Genomic DNA, 22,066 nt, shown 5'->3' with positions numbered 1-22,066 from the left:
TGTGTGTTTCACTGGAACTGATAGTTCAGCCTGATTGTGTCACTTTAACATAGCTAACTGCCCCTCTTTTGGAGGGACAGTCCCTCTTTGGTCCTGAAAGTTGGGTCAAATGAGGAGGAAAGAGGGACAGAGGGACACACTGTCCCTCTTTCCTCCTCATTTGTCCCAACTTTCAGGACTTTGTCCCTCTTTCTATGTAAATATATATATTTCTCTTCTGAAAAATGTGTTTGATTGACTCTAGCTTTATTCCCATCCTTTAAATTGATATATTACTAATTTTAAAATGTTAATATGAAGGAAAATGAAGCAGGATAGAAAGGACCAGTGTGGTTTGAATTATAAAACAACATATTTTTCTTATGAAATCTTTATGGTATGCGTGATTAGGGTTGCGACGGGGGTGTGATCAGGGGTGTGGCAGGAGCATGGCTTAAAGGACTTCCGAGGCCAAAATTACTAAAATGACACTTTACCTTTTTATTATCAGAATCCACGGAGGACGCCCTGCTCGTCCTCCGCTCCCTTCCGCCGTCAATCTAGAGCTTTCACTTCCCCCAGGGCTTTGCCCGACCCCACCGAACGGGTCGCATCCATTCCACCACTAAGATGGCCGCTGCCTTGATCCGCGGCTGCGCAGTACACTTTGACGCGAGTGCGACTGCGCAGCCTTTAGCCCGCCTCCAGCCGCGTAGTGCTTCCTGGCATCCTCCTGAAGCGTACGTCGGGCGCGGCTGGAGGCGTTCTAAAGGTTGCGCAGGAGGTGGGGGAGCAGCTGAGACTGACACTACAGATGTAAACACAGCCTCACAGCACGGCTGTGATATATGAGGGATTGCAGAGTGCAGGGGGACCTTAGTGGGGTTTGGGATAGCAACAGAGGCTGGGCTGTATAGGCAGATCCAGCCTCTGTATGCAGATAACATTCTTTAAACACACCTCGGGTTCTCTTTAAGTGTCCCTCTTTCTCATCCCAAAAGTTGGGAGGTATGTTTTACTAATGGTAGAATACTGTAACTGCAAACGCCCGCCTTGTGCGGGAAAACGCGGTAAGCTGTGAGATCTAAAAATGCTCAGAATATCACGAACGCAGAATGCAAACGAACGGTCACAACGAGCATCTACCGGGTGAAGCTATTGACTTCAATAGTCTGTGGAGTGGTGCGAGTTTTGCCATCTGCGGCAAAAAGCGCACAATCGCAGTTAGTGTATTCCCTGCTTTAAAATGGTATTATACTTAATTTTCATCAATGGTCTTAAGGTGAGCACACACCATACAATTTTTTAAATATCTGTTCAATTTAAGAATTGCAATCAATTTTTCTGCCTGATTGTAACATTTTATAAATATGACCAATGTACCACACACCTATGTTCAATTTTTCTCCAGTTATGATAAAAATGATTAAAAACTCTGAGAAAATTGCTAGGGGGTGTATAATAATAAATTGACGATCTAGCACACACCATACAATCTTTAGAAAAATTGAAGAAACATTTCCAGCATTCCGGATTGCTAACAATCGAAAAAAAATATGGGAAATCCAATTGGATTTTTCAGTCGAATGAAAAAAAAAAGCTTTTGATTTTTTTGGGAGACCCGATCATATTTATCGAATTGCTGTAAAATCGATCATTTTATTGTATCATGTGTGGCCACCTTAAAACACATAAAAAACAAAAATAACCGCTAAAACTATATTTCAAGGCATTGGAAGGGTTAAAACCTGCCAACCAGCATTTTCAGATTGTTTTGGAAGTTAGCAAGATAGAAAAGTTCCTGTTGTATCCAGGGGGGAAGCAGATAACTTTCTCTACTTTATTTGCTCATCAATTCCTTAATGAGGTGTCTGATAATTTACCCTGGAAACAGCAATCATATCCGTGAGCTTCAGTGAGGTGTAAATATGTATTGAAATGACAGAGCAGCCATATACGTAGTGTTTCGGATTCATTTTTTACTGTGTATAATGCATTAGGGCAAACATTTCATTGTGAGTGTAATCTTAAAGTGTTACTGGTACTCAGATGCTCTTAGGCCTCATTCACATTGTGTTGCGCTTGCGCTACCGCCCGCACTGAGCAAACTTTTTTTTATTCAAATCACTCTGCTCTGCGTGTTATAGGCACTTTTATAAGCGCTTTAGCAGAGCAATTATTTACTTCCTCCCCCCCCCCCCCCCGGGAATGAATAAATACAATGTATTTATTCGTTAAAGCGCTGGGGAAATCGCTATACAAATCGCTTTTTCCCGGGCTTTGTGATTTCCCTATACTTTCCATTCAGGGCAAATCGTCCTGAAAATGGTACATGCAGAGCTTTTGTCAGCGCCTGCGCTTAAAAAATCCCCAAAACACCTCTAGTTTGAACGAGCCCTTAAAGTGAGACCCTGACTCATCATGCAATATACTTGAGTTATTTATTTTAGTTCCATTTTAAGATACTAGCATATCATTCTCATTTTTCACAGCTGAAGCAGTTACTATACTGAATAACCATTTAAGTCTTCTGGACGTAAAGGCTACGTCCAGAAGGCCATGTGCGCTCCGGTGGCCGAACGTGTGCGTGCACGCGTGCTCCAGGACGTGGATCGATACCCCAGGAATCAATGAATCGGGACATGGTGCCTGATCACGGATTCATTTCCCCGGTACAAAAAGCGACCCATTCTCTCGGAAACCTCGCTTTTTCTGCCTCTTACGTCCCCCTAAGCGTACATCTTACGCTTAAAATGATGTCATGTAAACAAACTAAAGGTTGCCATCTTGTGGCCAAAAAGTAAAACTACATCTACATGTAAAAAAATAAATAAAACAAACACATATTCACATTAAAAAATTACTATTTACATCCCACCCTCCCAAAAATACCCAAATAAAATGTTTAATAATAGTGATGGATGCAAAATGGAAAAATGCACTTTTATCTACAGTGGGTTGCAAAAGTATTCGGCCCGCTTGAAGTTTTCCACATTTTGTCACATTACTGCCACAAACATGCATCAATGTTATTGGAATTCCACGTGAAAGACCAATACAAAGTGGTGTACATGTGAGAAGTGGAACGAAAATCATACATCATTCCATTTTTTACAAATAAATAACTGCAAAGTGGGGTGTGCGTAATTATTCGCCCCCCGAGTAAATAATTTGTAGAACCACCTTTTGCTGCAATTACAGCTGCCAATCTTGTAGGGTATGTCTCTACCAGCTTTGCACATCTAGAGACTGAAAGCCTTGCCCATTCTTCTTTGCAAAACAGCTCCAGCTCAGTCAGATTAGATGGACAGCGTTTGTGAACAGCAGTTTTCACATCTTGCCACAGATTATCGATTGGATTTAGATCTGGACTTTGACTGGGCCATTCTAACACATAGATATGTTTTGTTTTAAACCATTGCATTGTTGCCCTGGCTTTATGTTTAGGGTCATTGTCCTGCTGGAAGGTGAACCTCCGCCCCAGTCTCAAGTCTTTTGCAGTCTCCAAGAGGTTTTCTTCCAAGTTTGTCCTGTGTTTGGCTCCATCCATCTTCCCATGAACTCTGACCAGCTTCCCTGTCCCTGCTGAAGAGATGCACCCCCCGAGCATGATGCTGCCACCACCATATTTGACAGTTGGGATGGTGTGTTCAGAGTGATGTGCAGTGTTAGTTTTCCGCCACACATAGCGTTTTGCATTTTGGCCAAAAAGTTCCATTTTGGTCTCACCTGACCAGAGCACCTTCTTCCACATGGTTGCTGTGTCCCCCACAATGGCTTGTGGCAAACTGCAAATGGGACTTCTTATGCTTTCCGTTAACAATGCCTTTCTTCTTGTCACTCTTCCATAAAGGCCAACTTTGTACAGTGCATGACTAATAGTTGTCCTATGGACAAAGTCTCCCACCTGAGCTGTAGATCTCTGCAGCTCGTCCAGAGTCACCATGGGCCTTTTGACTGCATTTTTGATCAGCGCTCTCCTTGTTCGGCCTGTGAGTTTAGGTGGATGGCCTTGTCTTGGTAGGTTTACAGTTGTGCCATACTCCTTCCATTTCTGAATTATCGCTTGAACAGTGCTCCGTGGGATGTTCAAGGCTTTGGAAATCTTTTTGTAGCCTAAGCCTGCTTTAAATTTCTCAATAACTTGATCCCTGACCTGTCTTGTGCGTTCTTTGGACTTCACGGTGTTGTTGCTCCCAGTATTCTCTTATGGCCCATACACACGGGCTACAATTGTCACCGCAACCACGTGGTGCGCGCGTGTTGCGGCGACAGGTCGCCCGTGAGTATGAGGCGCAACACGGGCGCAAACCCCGTACCGTCGCTCGGGGCGCCAGGCGGTTGGCGCGGTCAATCGCCTGGCGACAGTTGCCACGCAACTTCGCCGCAACTGTCGCTAGTCCGCATGTATATGCGGACTAGCAGCAGCAACCAGCAGGGAATACCCTGAGCTTCCGGCGGGGGGAGGAACATCAGCGACAGCTTCCGTCGCATCAGTTGCCAGGTCCCTCCGCCATGTGTATGCGGAGGGACCTGGCGACGAGCTGTCGCCTATCTGTCGCGCACACGCTCCCGTGTGCTAGCGACAGCAACAATTTGTAGCCCATGAGTATGGGCCATCAGACAACCTCTTAGGCCCTCACAGAGCAGCTGTATTTGTACTGACATTAGATTACACACAGGTGAACTCTATTTAGTCATTAGCACTCATCAGGCAATGTCTATAGGCAACTGACTGCACTCAGATCAAAGGGGGCCGAATAATTATGCACACACCACTTTGCAGTTATTGATTTTAAAAAATGTTTGGAATCATGTATGATTTTCATTCCACTTCTCATGTGTACACCACTTTGTGTTGGTCTTTCATGTGGAATTCCAATAAAATTGATTCATGTTTGTGGCAGTAATATGACAAAATGTGGAAAACTTCAAGGGGGCCGAATACTTTTGCAACCCACTGTATATATATAAAATCGGAAGTGTGTGTGTGTGTGTGTGTGTGTGTGTGTGTGTGTGTGTGTGTGTGTGTGTGTGTGTGTGTGTGTGTGTGTGTGTGTGTGTGTGTGTCACTCAAAAACGGCTTGACCGATTTGAACTGAACTTGGTATACAGATCCCTTACTACCTGGGATATGTTCTGGGGGTTTCGTGTCCCCCCTGCACACCTGGATGGAGCTACAAACAGCAAATCAGATTTCACCCATTCATGTCAACGGAAAAAATGTAAAAGGCTGCCATTCTCCCAGTAATCAAGCCAGAGTCCCCACACTTGGCACACTTGGTCACTTGGTGACAGAGGTTACAAATCCAGGAAAAGTGGGCGAAGCATGAAACAGATTCAAATTTCAGCCATTCATTTTAACCACTTAAAATCTCAGTCGTTTTCAGCTTATGCATCCGAGCAATGTTCACCTCCCATTCATTAGCCTATAACTTTATCACTACTTATCACAATGAACTGATCTATATCTTGTTTTTTCCGCCACCAATTCGGCTTTTTTTGGGGGGTACATTTTGCTAAGAGCCACTTTACTGTAAATGCATTTTAACAGGAAGAATAAGAAAAAAAATGAAAAAATTCATTATTTGTCAGTTTTCGGCCATTATAGTTTTAAAATAATACATGCCTCCATAATTAAAACCCACGTATTGTTATTGCCCATTTGTCACGGTTATTTCACCATTTAAATTATGTCCCTATCACAATGTATCGCGACAATATTTTATTTGGAAATAAAAGAGCATTTTTTCCGTTTTGCATACATCACTATTTACAAGCTTATAAAAAAAAAATAGAGAGAAATATTTCATCTTTACATAGATATTTAAAAAGTTTAGACCCTTAGGTAAATATTTATGTTTTTTTTTTTTATAGTAATGTTTTTTTGTTTTTTTTTATTAAACATTTTATGTGGGCATTTTTGGGAGGGTGGGATATAAAAGTGTTTTATTTGGGGAAATATTGGTGTATTGTAATGTTTTTGGGAATTTACTTGTAGTTTTACTTTTTGGCCACAAGATGGCAATCTCGATTTTTTTTACACGACGTCACTCTAAGCGTACAATGTACGCTTAGAGAGACACAGCTTCAGAAAGAGCGAAGCTTCCGAGAGAAGCTGTCGCTTTTTCAGCGGGGGAGAGGAATCAATGATCGGGCTCCCCAGCCCGATACATTGATTCCGTGGCTACCGACTCCGCGGCCGGGAGTGCGCGTGCACGCGCGCGATCGGCCGCGGGAGCGTGCCTGTCCTCCTTGACGTTTTTATATGTCAAGGAGGACAAAGTGGTTAAATGGGAAAATGTAAACTGCAGCTATTCTTACACTGTTAATGGCAGAGTTTTCAAACTTGCCACACTTGGTCACTGGGTGAATGAGATTAATATTCAGTGGGTGGAGCCTACAACAGCTAATCAAAATTCACCTAATGATTTTCAAGGGGAATATTTAAACTGTTGCCATTCTTATACCGTTAATGGCAGAAGCTTCAAATTTGCTACAGTCGGTCAATGGGTGACTGGGGTCCAAATTCACTAAAGGGGCGGGCCACAAACAGCCAATCAGATTTCCTTGCTGGATAAACTGCTTCCATTCCCACATTTTTGATGCCAGGAACCTGACAGCTGACAAACTTGGTCATTGAGTGACTGTATGTCAAGGTCACAAAAAGTGGGTGGAGCCAAAAACACATTTCACTGGGAAAATATAAACTGAAGCCATTCTTTACTGTTAATGGCAGGGTTCTCAAACTTTGCCCAGTTGGTCACTAGGTGACTGGGATTAATAATAAGGAAATGGGTGGAGCCCACAACAGCCAATCAAAATTCCCCTGTTGATTTTCAAGGGGAATATTTAAATTGCTGCTATTCTTACACTATTAATAGCAGAAGCCTCAAACCTGGTAAAGTTGGTCACTCTGTGACTGGGGTTCAAGTGCAGAAAGGGGGCGGAGAAACAAACAGACAATCACATTTGTTTAATTTCAATGGGAAGATACAAATTATTGATACCAAGGACCCCAAAGCTCATAAACTTGATAACTGAGTGACTGTATGCCAAGGTTAGAAAAAGTGGGCAGCGCCAACAACTACATTTTTTACATGGGAAAATATAAACTGCAACCATTCTTACACTGTTAATGGCAGGGTTCTCAAACTTGGCACAGTTGGCCATTGGGTAACTGGGATTAACCACTTGAGGACCACAGTCTTTCTACCCCTTAAGGACCGGCCACTTTTTTTCCATTCAGACCACTGCAGCTTTCACGGTTTATTGCTCGCTCATACAACCTACCACCTAAATGAATTTTGGCTCCTTTTCTTGTCACTAATAAAGCTTTCTTTTGGTGCTATTTGATTGCTCCTGCGATTTTTACTTTTTATTATATTCATCAAAAAAGACATGAATTTTGGCAAAAAAATGATTTTTTTAACTTTCTGTGCTGACAATTTTCAAATAAAGTAAAATTTCTGTATACATGCAGCGCGAAAAATGTGGACAAACATGTTTTTGATAAAAAAAAAACCATTCAGTGTATATTTATTGGTTTGGGTAAAAGTTATAGCGTTTACAAACTATGGTGCAAAAAGTGAATTTTGCCATTTTCAAGCATCTATGACTTTTCTGACCCCCTGTCATGTTTCATGAGGGGCTAGAATTCCAGGATAGTATAAATACCCCCCAAATGACCCCATTTTGGAAAGAAGACATCCCAAAGTATTCACTGAGAGGCATAGTGAGTTCATAGAAGATATTATTTTTTGTCACAAGTAAGCGGAAAATGACACTTTGTGACAAAAAAAAAGAAAAAAAAAAAGAATCCATTTCTTCTAACTTGCGACAAAAAAAAATGAAATCTGCCACGGACTCACCATGCCCCTCTCTGAATACCTTGAAGTGTCTACTTTCCAAAATGGGGTCATTTGTGGGGTGTGTTTACTGTCCTCGCATTTTGGGGGGTGCTAATTTGTAAGCACCCCTGTAAAGCCTAAAGGTGCTCATTGGACTTTGGGCCCCTTAGCGCAGTTAGGCTGCAAAAAAGTGCCACACATGTGGTATTGCCGTACTCAAGAGAAGTAGTAGAATGTGTTTTGGGGTGTATTTTTACACATACCCATGCTGGGTGGGAGAAATATCTCTGTAAATGACAATTTTTTCATTTTTTTTACACACAATTGTCCATTTACAGAGTTATTTCTCCCACCCAGCATGGGTATGTGTAAAAATACACCCCAAAACACATTGTACTACTTCTCCCGAGTACGGCGATACCACATGTGTGGCACTTTTTTGCACCCTAACTGCGCTAAAGGGCCCAAAGTCCAATGAGTACCTTTAGGATTTCACAAGTCATTTTGCGGAATTTGATTTCCAGACTACTCCTCACGGTTTAGGGCCCCTAAAATGCCAGGGCAGTATAGGAACCCCACAAATGACCCCATTTTAGAAAGAAGACACCCCAAGGTATTCCGTTAGGAGTATGGTGAGTTCATAGAAGATTTTATTTTTTGTCAAAAGTTAGCGGAAAATTGATTTTTATTGTTTTTTTCACAAAGTGTCATTTTCCACTAACTTTGGGTGTCTTCTTTCTAGAATGGGGTCATTTGTGGGGTTACTATACTGCCCTGGCATTTTAGGGGCCCTAAACCGTGAGGAGTAGTCTTGAAACCAAATGTCGCAAAATTACCTGTGAAATCCTAAAGGTACTCAGGTACTCATTGGACTTTGGGCCCCTTAGCGTACTTAGGGTGTAAAAAAGTGCTACACATGTGGTACCGCCGTACTCAGGAGAAGTAGTATAATGTGTTTTGGGGTGTATTTTTACACATACCCATGCTAAGTGGGAGAAATATCTCTGTAAATGACAATTGTTTGATTTGTTTTACACACAATTGACCATTTACATAGAAATTTCTCCCACCCAGCATGGGTATGTGTAAAAATACACCCCAAAACACATTATACTACTTTTCCTGAGTACGGCGGTACCACATGTGTGACACTTTTTTGCAGCCTAGGTGCGCTAAGGGGCCCAACGTCCTATTCACGGGTCATTTTGAGGCATTTGTTTTCTAGACTACTCCTCGCGGTTTAGGGCCCCTAAAATGCCAGGGCAGTATAGGAACCCCACAAGTGACCCCATTTTAGAAAGAAGACACCCCAAGGTATTCCGTTAGGTGTATGGCGAGTTCATAGAAGATTTTATTTTTTGTCACAAGTTAGTGAAAAATGACACTTTGTGAAAAAAAACCCAATAAAAATCAATTTCCGCTAACTTTTGACAAAAAATAAAATCTTCTATGAACTCGTCATACACCTAACAGAATACCTTGGGGTGTCTTTTTTTCTAAAATGGGGTCACTTGTGGGGTTCCTATACCGCCCTGGCATTTTACGGGCCCAAAACCGTGAGTAGTCTGGAAACCAAATGTCTCAAAATGACTGTTCAGGGGTATAAGCATCTGCAAATTTTGATGACAGGTGGTCTATGAGGGGGCGAATTTTGTGGAACCGGTCATAAGCAGGGTGGCCTTTTAGATGACAGGTTGTATTGGGCCTGATCTGATGGATAGGAGTGCTAGGGGGGTGACAGGAGGTGATTGATGGGTGTCTCAGGGGGTGGTTAGAGGGGAAAATAGATGCAATCAATGCACTGGGGAGGTGATCGGAAGGGGGTCTGAGGGGGATCTGAGGGTTTGGCCGAGTGATCAGGAGCCCACACGGGGCAAATTAGGGCCTGATCTGATGGGTAGGTGTGCTAGGGGGTGACAGGAGGTGATTGATGGGTGTCTCAAGGTGTGATTAGAGGGGGGAATAGATGCAAGCAATGCACTGGCGAGGTGATCAGGGCTGGGGTCTGAGGGCATTCTGAGGGTGTGGGCGGGTGATTGAGTGCCCTAGGGGCAGATAGGGGTCTAATCTGATAGGTAGCAGTGACAGGGGGTGATTGATGGGTAATTAGTGGGTGTTTAGGGTAGAGAACAGATGTGAACACTGCACTTGGGAGGTGATCGGACGTCGGATCTGCGGGCGATCTATTGGTGTGGGTGGGTGATCAGATTGCCCGCAAGGGGCAGGTTAGGGGCTGATTGATGGGTGGCAGTGACAGCGGGTGATTGATGGGTGGCAGTGACAGGGGGTGATTGATGGGTGATTGATAGGTGATCGACAGGTGATCAGTGGGTTATTACAGGGAAGGACAGATGTAAATAATGCCCTGGCGAATTGATAAGGGGGGGTCTGAGGGCAATCTGAGCGTGTAGGCGGGTGATTGGGTGCCCGCAAGGGGCAGATTAGGGTCTGATCTGATGGGTAACAGTGACAGGTGGTGATAGGGGGTGATTGATGGGTAATTAGTGGGTGTTTAGAGGAGAGAATAGATGGAAACACTGCGCTTGGGTGGTGATCTGATGTCGGATCTGCGGGCGATCTATTGGTGTGGGTGGGTGATCAGTTTGCCCGCAAGGGCGGGTTAGGGGCTGATTGTTGGGTGGCAGTGACAGGGGGTGATTGATGGGTGATAGGTGATTGGCAGGTGATTGACAGGTGATCAGTGGGTTATTACAGGGAAGGACAGATGTAATTAATGCACTGGTGAATTGATAAGGGGGGGGGGGGTCTGAGGGCAATCTGAGCGTGTGGGCGGGTGATTGGGTGCCCGCAAGGGGCAGCTTAGTGTCTGATCTGATAGGTAACAGTGACAGGTGGTGATAGGGGGTGATTGATGGGTGATTGATGGGTAATTAGTGGGTGTTTAGAGAAGATAACAGATGTAAACAATACATTTGGGAGGTAATCTGACGGCGGGTTTGCGGGCGATCTAATGGTGTGGGTGGGTGATCAGATTGCCCGCAAGGGGCAGGTTAGGGGCTGATTGATGGGTGGCAGTGACAGGGGGTGACAGGGGGTGATTGATGGGTGATAGGTGATTGGCAGGTGATTGACAGGTGATCAGTGGGTTATTACAGGGAGGAACAGATGTAATTAATGCACTGGCGAATTGATAAGGGGGGGTCAGAGGGCAATCTGAGCGTGTTGGCGGGTGATTGGGTGCCCGCAAGGGGCAGATTAGGGTCTGATCTGATAGGTAAAAGTGACAGGTGGTGATAGGGGGTGATTGATGGGTGATTGATGGGTAATTAGTGGGTGTTTAGAGGAGAGAATAGATGTAAACAATGGATTTGGGAGGTGATCTGATGTCGGATCTGCGGGCGATCTATTGGTGTGGGTGGGTGATCAGATTGCCCGCAAGGGGCAGGTTAGAGGCTGATTGTTGGGTGGCAGTGACAGGGGGTGATTGATGGGTGATTGATGGGTGATTGACGGGTGATTGACAGGTTATCAGGGAAGATAGATGCATACAGTACACAGGGGGGGGGGGGTCTGGGGAGAATCTGAGGGGTGGGGGGGTGATCAGGAGGGGGCAGGGGGCAGGGGGGGGATAAAAAAAAAAATAGCGTTGACAGATAGTGACAGGGAGTGATTGATGGGTTATTAGGGGGGTGATTGGGTGCAAACAGGGGTCTGGGGGGTGGGCAGGGGGGGGGTCTGAGGGGTGCTGTGGGCGATCAGTGGGCGGGGGGGGGCAGATCAGTGTGTTTGGGTGCAGACTAGGGTGGCTGCAGCCTGCCCTGGTGGTCCCTCGGACACTGGGATCACCAGGGCAGGAGGCAGCCTGTATAATACACTTTGTATACATTACAAAGTGTATTATACACTTTGTAGCGGCGATCGCGGGGTTAACATCCCGCCGGCGCTTCCGTATGGCCGGCGGGATGTTACGGCGGGTGGGCGGAGCCAGTTGCCGGGGGAAGCGCGCGTCATCAATGACGCGATCGCTCCCCCGGCATGCCTAAAGGACGCGCCGCCTGAAGGCGTATTGCGGTCCTTTAGGCGTCCACTTTGCCGCCGCCCATGGGCTGTGGGCGGTCGGCAAGTGGTTAATATTCTGAAATGTGGGTGGAGCCTACAGCAGCAAAAGAAAATCCACCTATTGATTTTCAAGGGGAATATTTACATTGCTACTATTATTACACTGTTAATGGCAGAGGCCTCAAAACTCATAGTCAGTCATTGGGTGACTGGGGTCCAAATTTACTAAAGGGGTGGAGCCACAAACAGCTAATTCGATTTGTTAGATTGATTTCAGCCATTCTGGCAGGGTTCTCAAACTTGACAGTTGGTCACTGGATGTCTGGGCTTAATAATCAGAAAAGTGGGTGGAGCCTACAACAGCCAATCAAAATCCACCAATTGATTTTCAAAGGGAATATTTACATTGCTGCCATTCTTACACTCTTAGTATCAGAGGCCTCAAATCTGGTACAGCCAGTCACTGGGAGACTGGGGCTTAAATTCTGAAAAGGGGGCGGGGAACAAACACATTAGATTTGTTTATTCTCAATGGGAAATGCAACTTATTGATGGCAAGGACCCCAAAGCTCAAACTTGGTCATTGAGTGACTGTATGTCAAGGTTAGAAATAGTGGGTGGAGCCAAAAACAACTAACTTTTTAGATGGAAAAATATAAACTGCAGCTATTCTTACATTGTTAATGGCAGGGTTCCTAAACTTGACACAGTTGGTCACTGGGTGACTGGGTTTAATATTCAGAAAAGTGGGTGGAGCCTACAACAGCCAATCAAAATTCACCTATTGATTTTCAAGGGGAATATTGAAACTGCAGCCATTCTTACACTGTTAATGGCAGAGGCTTCAAACCTTAAAGTCGGTCATTATGTGACTGGGGTTCAAATTCACTAAAGGAGCCACAAACAGCCAATCATATTTCTTTGCTGGATAAACTGCTTCCATTCACACAATGTTGATGCCAGGAATCTGAAAGCTCACAAACTTGGTCATTGAGTGACTGTGGGTCAAGGTCACACAAACTGGGTGGAATCAAATACAAATGTCCTTGGGAAAATGTAAACTGCAGCCCTTCTTCACTGTTAATGGCAAGGATCTCAAACTTTGCCCAGATGGTTACTGGGTGACTGGGATTAATATTCAGAAAAGGGGGTGGACCCAAAAAAAAACAATCAAAATTCACCTGTTGATTTTCAAGGTGAAAATTAAAATTGCTGCCATTCTTGCACTGTTAATGGCACAAGCCTCAAACCTGCTACAGTTGGTCATTGGGTCACTGGGGTTCAAATTCAGAAAAGGAGACGGAGCCACAAACAGGCAATCAGATTTGATTCATTTCACTGGGAAAATACAAATTATGAAGCTAAGGATCCCAAAGCTCACAAAATTGGTCATTGAGTGACTGTGTGTCCAGGTTACAAAAAGTGGGCGGAGCCAAACATTTCACTGGGAAAATATAAACTGCAGCCATTCTTACTCTGTTAATGGCAGCGTCCTCAAACTTTGCCCAGATGGTCACTGGGTGACTGAGATTATAATTCAGGGAAGTGGGTGGAGCCTATAATAGTCAATCAAAATTAACCTGTTGATTTTCAGGGGGAATATGTAAATTGCTGCCATTTTTACACTGTTAATAGCAAATGCCTCAAACCTGCTACAGTTGGTCATTGCGTGACTGGGGTTCAAATGCTGGAGAGGGGAGGAGCCACAAACAGCCAATCTGATTTAATTTCAGTGGGAATATACACATTATTGATGCCAAAGACCCCAAAGCTCACAAACTTGGTAAATACCTACACGGGCAACGCCGGGTCATCAGCTAGTATCCAATATAGTCTTTTCTATTGATTATTGAGACGGGTATGAATACTTTTGGACTGGACACTTTTTGATCAAATGTAAATAAAAGCTGAGACGTGGTTTTTTTTCTCCACAACAATGCCTCTTGTCATGGGCGTAGGGCCCGTGGTCGCAAAGGTCGCCGTCACAACTGGGCCTGGCTCCTGAAGAGGCGGGGGGAGGGGCCGAGGGACTGGACCCACCAGGTGTTGAAATCCCCGCAGCCCACTGCGGGGACTGCCTCCTGGAGGCAGAGCAGGGCTACGGGAAGATGGCTGCCGAAGCCCTGCACTGGAGACTATCTCCAGTACAGGGCTTCGGGCGCCATCTTCCCGTAGCCCTGCTCTGCCTGTTAGCGCGGGAGAAACTGGCTGCAGGAGGATTGTTGCAGGAGGATCGTTGGGGAGTTGGACGTCAGAGGCTGGCAGGTGAGCAAATTTTTTTTTTTGTACAGGTTTATTTTCTGGTGTATGCTGCGCACATAGTGATTATTTTCTGGTGAATGCTGCGCACATAATGATTATTTTCAGGTGAATGCTGCGCACATAATGATTATTTTCTGGTGAATGCTGCGCACATAATGATTATTTTCTGGTGAATGCTGCACACATAACGATTATTTTCTGGTGAATGCTGCGCACATAATGATTATTTTCCGGTGAATGCTGCGCACATAGCGATTATTTTCTGGTAAATGCGCCCACATAGCGATTATTTTCTGGTGAATACTGCGCACAAAACGATTATTTTCTGGTGAATGCTACGCACATAGCGATTATTTTCTGGTGAATGCTGCACACATAATGATTATTTTCTGGTGAATGCTGAGCACATAGCGATCATTTTCTGGTGAATGCTGCGCACATAACGATTATTTTCTGGTGAATGCTGCGCACATAATGATTATTTTCTGGTGAATGCTGCGCACATAATGATTATTTTCTGGTGAATACTGCGCACATAGCGATAATTTTCTGGTGAATGCTGCGCACATAGCGATTATTTTCTGGTGAATGCTGCGCACATAGCGATTATTTTCTGGTGAATGCTGCGCACATAGCGATTATTTTCTGGTGAATGCTGCGCACATAACTATTATTTTCTGGTGAATGCTGCGCACATAACTATTATTTTCTGGTGAATGCTGCGCACATAGCGATTATTTTCTGGTGAATGCGCCCACATAGCGATTATTTTCTGGTGAATACTGCGCACAAAACGATTATTTTCTGGTGAATGCTACGCACATAGCGATTATTTTCTGGTGAATGCTGCGCACATAACGATTATTTTCTGGTGAATGCTGCGCACATAATGATTATCTCCAGTACAGGGCTTCGGGCGCCATCTTCCTGTAGCCCTGCTCTGCCTGTCAGCGCGGGAGAAACTGGCTGCAGGATTGTTGCAGGAGGATTGTTGGGGAGCTGCACGTCAGAGGCTGGTAGGCGAGCAAATTTTTTTTTTGTACAGGTTCATTTTCGGGTGTATGCTGCGCACATAGCGGTTATTTTCTGGTGAATGCTGCGCACATAATGATTATTTTCTGGTGAATGCTGCGCACATGATTATTTTCTGGTAAATACTGCGCACATGGCGATATTTTTCTGGTGAATGCTGCGCACGTAGCGATTATTTTCTGGTGAATGCTGCGCACATAACGATTATTTTCTGGTGAATGCTGCGCACATAACAATTATTTTTTGGTGAATGCTGCGCACATAGCGTTTATTTTCTGGTGAATGCTGCGCACATAACGATTATTTTCTGGTGAATGCTGCGCACATGATTATTTTTTGGTAAATACTGCGCACATAGCGATATTTTTCTGGTGAATGCTGCGCACGTAGCGATTATTTTCTGGTGAATGCTGCGCACATAATGATTATTTTCCGGTGAATGCTGCGCACATAGCAATTATTTTCTGGTGAATGCTGCACACATAGTGATTTTCTGGTGAATGCTGCACACATAGTGATTTTCTGGTGAATGCTGAGCATAGCGATAATTTTCTGGTGAATGCTGCGCACGTAGCGATTATTTTCTGGTGAATGCTGCGCACATAATGATTATTTTCTAGTTAATGCTGCTCACATAGCGATAATTTTCTGGTGAATACTGCGCACATAACGATTATTTTCTGGTGAATGCTGCGCACATAGCGATTATTTTCTGGTGAATGCTGCGCACATAGCGATTACTTTCTGGTGAATGCTGCGCACATAGCGATAATTTTCTGGGGAATGCTGCGCACATAACGATTATCTCCAGTACAGGGCTTTGGGCGCCATCTTCCCGTAGCCCTGCTCTGCCTGTCAGCGCGGGAGAAACTGGCTGCAGGAGGATTGTTGCAGGAGGATCATTGGGGAGCAGCACGTCAGAGGCTGGCAGGTGAGCGAAAAAATTTTTTTGTACAGGTTCATTTCCTGGTGTATGCTGCGCACATAGCGATTATTTTCCGGTGAATGCTGCGCACATAGTGATTATTTTCTGGTGAATGCTCCCCACATAGCGATATTTTCTGGTGAATACTACGCACATAACGATTATTTTCTGGTGAATGCTGAGCACATAGCGATTATTTTCTGGTGAATGCTGAGCACATAGCGATTATTTTCTGGTGAATGCTGAGCACATAGCGATCATTTTCTGGTGAATGCTGCGCACATAACGATTATTTTCTGGTGAATGCTGCGCACATAACGATTATTTTCTGGTGAATGCTGCGCACATAGCGATTATTTTCTGGTGAATGCTGCGCACATAGCGATAATTTTCTGGGGAATGCTGCGCATATAACAATTATTTTCCGGTGAATGCTGTGCACATAGCGATTATTTTCCGGTGAATACTGCGCACATAGCGATTATTTTCTGGTGAATACTGCGCACATAGCGATTATTTTCTGGTGAGTGCTGCGCACATAACGATTATTTTCTGGTGAATACTGCACACATAACTATTATTTTCTGGTGAATGCTGCGCACATATCGATTATTTTTTGGTGAATGCTGTGCACATAGCGATTATTTTCTGGTGAATGCTGCGCACATAACGATTATTTTCAGGTGAGTGCTGCGCACATGATTATTTTCTGGTAAATACTGCGCACATAGCGATAATTTTCTGGTGAATGCTGCGCACATAGCGATTATTTTCTGGTGAATGCTGCGTACATAATGATTATTTTCTAGTGAATGCTGCTCACATAGCGATTATTTTCTGGTGAATGCTGCGCACTTAGCGATAATTTTCTGGTGAATGCTGCGCACATGATTATTTTCTAGTGAATGCTCCCCACATAACGACTCTTTTCTGGTGAATGTTGCCTACATAACGATTATTTTCTGGTGAATGCTGCGCACATAACGATTATCTCCAGTAGAGGGCTTCGGGCGCCATCTTCCCGTAGCCCTGCTCTGCCTGTCTGCCGCGGGAGAAACTGGCTGCAGGAGGATTGTTGCAGGAGGATCGTTGGGGAGCTGCACGTCAGAGGCTGGCAGGTGAGCGAAATTTTTTTTTTGTACAGGTTTATTTCCTGGTGTATGCTGCGCACATAGCGATTATTTTCTGGTGAATGCTCCCCACATAGCAATTATTTTCTGGTGAATACTGCGCACATAACGATTATTTTCTGGTGAATGCTGTGCACATGATTATTTTCTGGTGAATACTGCGCACATAGCAATAATTTTCTGGTGAATGCTGCGCACATAGCGCTTATTTTCTGGTGAATGCTGCACACATAACGATTATTTTCTGGTGAATGCTGCGCACATAGCGATTATTTTCGGTGAATGCTGCGCACATAACGATTATTTCCTGGTGAATGCAGCGCACATAATGATTATTTTCCGGTGAATGCTGCGCACATAGCGATTATTTTCTGGTGAATGCTCCCCACATAGCAATTATTTTCTGGTGAATACTGCGCTCATAACGATTATTTTCTGGTGAATGCTACGCACATAGCGATTATTTTCTGGTGAATGCTGAGCACATAGCGATCATTTTCTGGTGAATGCTGTGCACATAACGATTATTTTCTGGTGAATGCTGCGCACATAACGATTATTTTTTGGTGAATGCTGCACACATAGCGATTATTTTCTGGTGAATGCTGCGCACATAACGATTATTTTCTGGTGAATGCTGCGCACATAACGATTATTTTCTGGTGAATGCTGCGCACATAATGATTATTTTCCGGTGAATGCTGCGCACATAGCGATTATTTTCTGGTGAATGCTGCGCACATAGCGATTATTTTCTGGTGAATGCTGCGTACATAATGATTATTTTCTAGTGAATGCTGCTCACATAGCGATTATTTTCTGGTGAATGCTGCGCACATGATTATTTTCTAGTGAATGCTCCCCACATAACGACTCTTTTCTGGTGAATGTTGCCTACATAACGATTATTTTCTGGTGAATGCTGCGCACATAACGATTATCTCCAGTAGAGGGCTTCGGGCGCCATCTTCCCGTAGCCCTGCTCTGCCTGTCAGCGCGGAAGAAACTGGCTGCAGGAGGATTGTTGCAGGAGGATCGTTGGGGAGCTGCACGTCAGAGGCTGGCAGGTTAGCGAAATTTTTTTTTTGTACAGGTTCATTTCCTGGTGTATGCTGCGCACATAGCGATTATTTTCTGGTGAATGCTCCCCACATAGCGATTATTTTCTGGTGAATACTGCGCACATAATGATTATTTTCTGGTGAATACTGCGCACATAGCAATAATTTTCTGGTGAATGCTGTGCACATAGCGCTATTTTCTGGTGAATGCTGCACACATAACGATTATTTTCTGGTGAATGCTGCGCACATAGCGATTATTTTCGGTGAATGCTGCGCACATAACGATTATTTCCTGGTGAATGCAGCGCACATAATGATTATTTTCTGGTGAATGCTGCTCACATAGCGATTAGTTTCTAATGAATGCTCCCCACATAACGATTATTTTCTGGTGACTGTTGCCTACATAACGATTATTTTCTGGTGAATGCTGCGCACATAACGATTATTTTCTGGTGAATGCTTGCGCACATAGCGATTATTTTCTGGTGAATGCTCCCCACATAACGATTATTTTCTGGTGAATGCTGCGCACATAACGATTATTTTCTGGTGAATGCTGCGCACATAACGATTATTTTCTGGTGAATGCTGCGCACATAATGATTATTTTCCGGTGAATGCTGCGCACATAGCGATTATTTTCTGGTGAATGCTCCCCACATAGCGATTATTTTCTGGTGAATACTGCGCTCATAACGATTATTTTCTGGTGAATGCTGAGCACATAGCGATTATTTTCTGGTGAATGCTGCGCACATAACAATTATTTTCTGGTGAATGCTGCGCACATAACGATTATTTTCTGGTGAATGCTGCGCACATAATGATTATTTTCTGGTGAATACTGCGCACATAGGGATAATTTTCTGGTGAATGCTGCACACATAGCGATTATTTTCTGGTGAATGCTGCGCACATAATGATTATTTTCCGGTGAATGCTGCGCACATAGCAATTATCTTCTGGTGAATGCTCCCCACATAGCGATTATTTTCTGGTGAATACTGCGCACATAACGATTATTTTCTGGTGAATGCTGCACACATAGTGATTTTCTGGTGAATGCTGAGCATAGCGATAATTTTCTGGTGAATGCTGCGCACGTAGCGATTATTTTCTGGTGAATGCTGCGCACATAATGATTATTTTCTAGTTAATGCTGCTCACATAGCGATAATTTTCTGGTGAATACTGCGCACATAACGATTATTTTCTGGTGAATGCTGCGCACATAGCGATTATTTTCTGGTGAATGCTGCGCACATAGCGATTACTTTCTGGTGAATGCTGCGCACATAGCGATAATTTTCTGGGGAATGCTGCGCACATAACGATTATCTCCAGTACAGGGCTTTGGGCGCCATCTTCCCGTAGCCCTGCTCTGCCTGTCAGCGCGGGAGAAACTGGCTGCAGGAGGATTGTTGCAGGAGGATCATTGGGGAGCAGCACGTCAGAGGCTGGCAGGTGAGGCGAAAAAATTTTTTTGTACAGGTTCATTTCCTGGTGTATGCTGCGCACATAGCGATTATTTTCCGGTGAATGCTGCGCACATAGTGATTATTTTCTGGTGAATGCTCCCCACATAGCGATATTTTCTGGTGAATACTACGCACATAACGATTATTTTCTGGTGAATGCTGAGCACATAGCGATTATTTTCTGGTGAATGCTGAGCACATAGCGATTATTTTCTGGTGAATGCTGAGCACATAGCGATCATTTTCTGGTGAATGCTGCGCACATAACGATTATTTTCTGGTGAATGCTGCGCACATAACGATTATTTTCTGGTGAATGCTGCGCACATAGCGATTATTTTCTGGTGAATGCTGCGCACATAGCGATAATTTTCTGGGGAATGCTGCGCACATAGCGATTATTTTCTGGTGAGTGCTGCGCACATAACGATTATTTTCTGGTGAATACTGCACACATAACTATTATTTTCTGGTGAATGCTGCGCACATATCGATTATTTTTTGGTGAATGCTGTGCACATAGCGATTATTTTCTGGTGAATGCTGCGCACATAACGATTATTTTCAGGTGAGTGCTGCGCACATGATTATTTTCTGGTAAATACTGCGCACATAGCGATAATTTTCTGGTGAATGCTGCGCACATAGCGATTATTTTCTGGTGAATGCTGCGTACATAATGATTATTTTCTAGTGAATGCTGCTCACATAGCGATTATTTTCTGGTGAATGCTGCGCACTTAGCGATAATTTTCTGGTGAATGCTGCGCACATGATTATTTTCTAGTGAATGCTCCCCACATAACGACTCTTTTCTGGTGAATGTTGCCTACATAACGATTATTTTCTGGTGAATGCTGCGCACATAACGATTATCTCCAGTAGAGGGCTTCGGGCGCCATCTTCCCGTAGCCCTGCTCTGCCTGTCTGCCGCGGGAGAAACTGGCTGCAGGAGGATTGTTGCAGGAGGATCGTTGGGGAGCTGCACGTCAGAGGCTGGCAGGTGAGCGAAATTTTTTTTTTGTACAGGTTCATTTCCTGGTGTATGCTGCGCACATAGCGATTATTTTCTGGTGAATGCTCCCCACATAGCGATTATTTTCTGGTGAATACTGCGCACATAACGATTATTTTCTGGTGAATGCTGTGCACATTATGATTATTTTCTGGTGAATACTGCGCACATAGCAATAATTTTCTGGTGAATGCTGCGCACATAGCGCTTATTTTCTGGTGAATGCTGCACACATAACGATTATTTTCTGGTGAATGCTGCGCACATAGCGATTATTTTCGGTGAATGCTGCGCACATAACGATTATTTCCTGGTGAATGCAGCGCACATAATGATTATTTTCCGGTGAATGCTGCGCACATAGCGATTATTTTCTGGTGAATGCTCCCCACATAGCAATTATTTTCTGGTGAATACTGCGCTCATAACGATTATTTTCTGGTGAATGCTACGCACATAGCGATTATTTTCTGGTGAATGCTGAGCACATAGCGATCATTTTCTGGTGAATGCTGTGCACATAACGATTATTTTCTGGTGAATGCTGCGCACATAACGAATATTTTTTGGTGAATGCTGCACACATAGCGATTATTTTCTGGTGAATGCTGCGCACATAACGATTATTTTCTGGTGAATGCTGCGCACATAACGATTATTTTCTGGTGAATGCTGCGCACATAATGATTATTTTCCGGTGAATGCTGCGCACATAGCGATTATTTTCTGGTGAATGCTGCGCACATAGCGATTATTTTCTGGTGAATGCTGCGTACATAATGATTATTTTCTAGTGAATGCTGCTCACATAGCGATTATTTTCTGGTGAATGCTGCGCACATGATTATTTTCTAGTGAATGCTCCCCACATAACGACTCTTTTCTGGTGAATGTTGCCTACATAACGATTATTTTCTGGTGAATGCTGCGCACATAACGATTATCTCCAGTAGAGGGCTTCGGGCGCCATCTTCCCGTAGCCCTGCTCTGCCTGTCAGCGCGGAAGAAACTGGCTGCAGGAGGATTGTTGCAGGAGGATCGTTGGGGAGCTGCACGTCAGAGGCTGGCAGGTTAGCGAAATTTTTTTTTTGTACAGGTTCATTTCCTGGTGTATGCTGCGCACATAGCAATTATTTTCTGGTGAATGCTCCCCACATAGCGATTATTTTCTGGTGAATACTGCACACATAATGATTATTTTCTGGTGAATACTGCGCACATAGCAATAATTTTCTGGTGAATGCTGTGCACATAGCGCTATTTTCTGGTGAATGCTGCACACATAACGATTATTTTCTGGTGAATGCT

At 44.0% G+C, this 22,066-nt stretch overlaps 1 protein-coding gene across 1 annotated transcript in view; it reads left to right on the top strand.

The window, feature by feature from the left end:
• Positions 1-22,066, top strand: part of RNF169 (ring finger protein 169) — a 44,191-nt gene that overhangs the window by 55 nt on the left and 22,070 nt on the right. The window lies entirely within an intron of this gene.

The sequence above is a fragment of the Hyperolius riggenbachi genome, chromosome 2, assembly GCF_040937935.1.
Source record: "Hyperolius riggenbachi isolate aHypRig1 chromosome 2, aHypRig1.pri, whole genome shotgun sequence".
NCBI classification, from domain to species: Eukaryota; Metazoa; Chordata; class Amphibia; order Anura; family Hyperoliidae; genus Hyperolius; species Hyperolius riggenbachi.
This window is presented reverse-complemented; position numbering and strand designations above follow the sequence as displayed.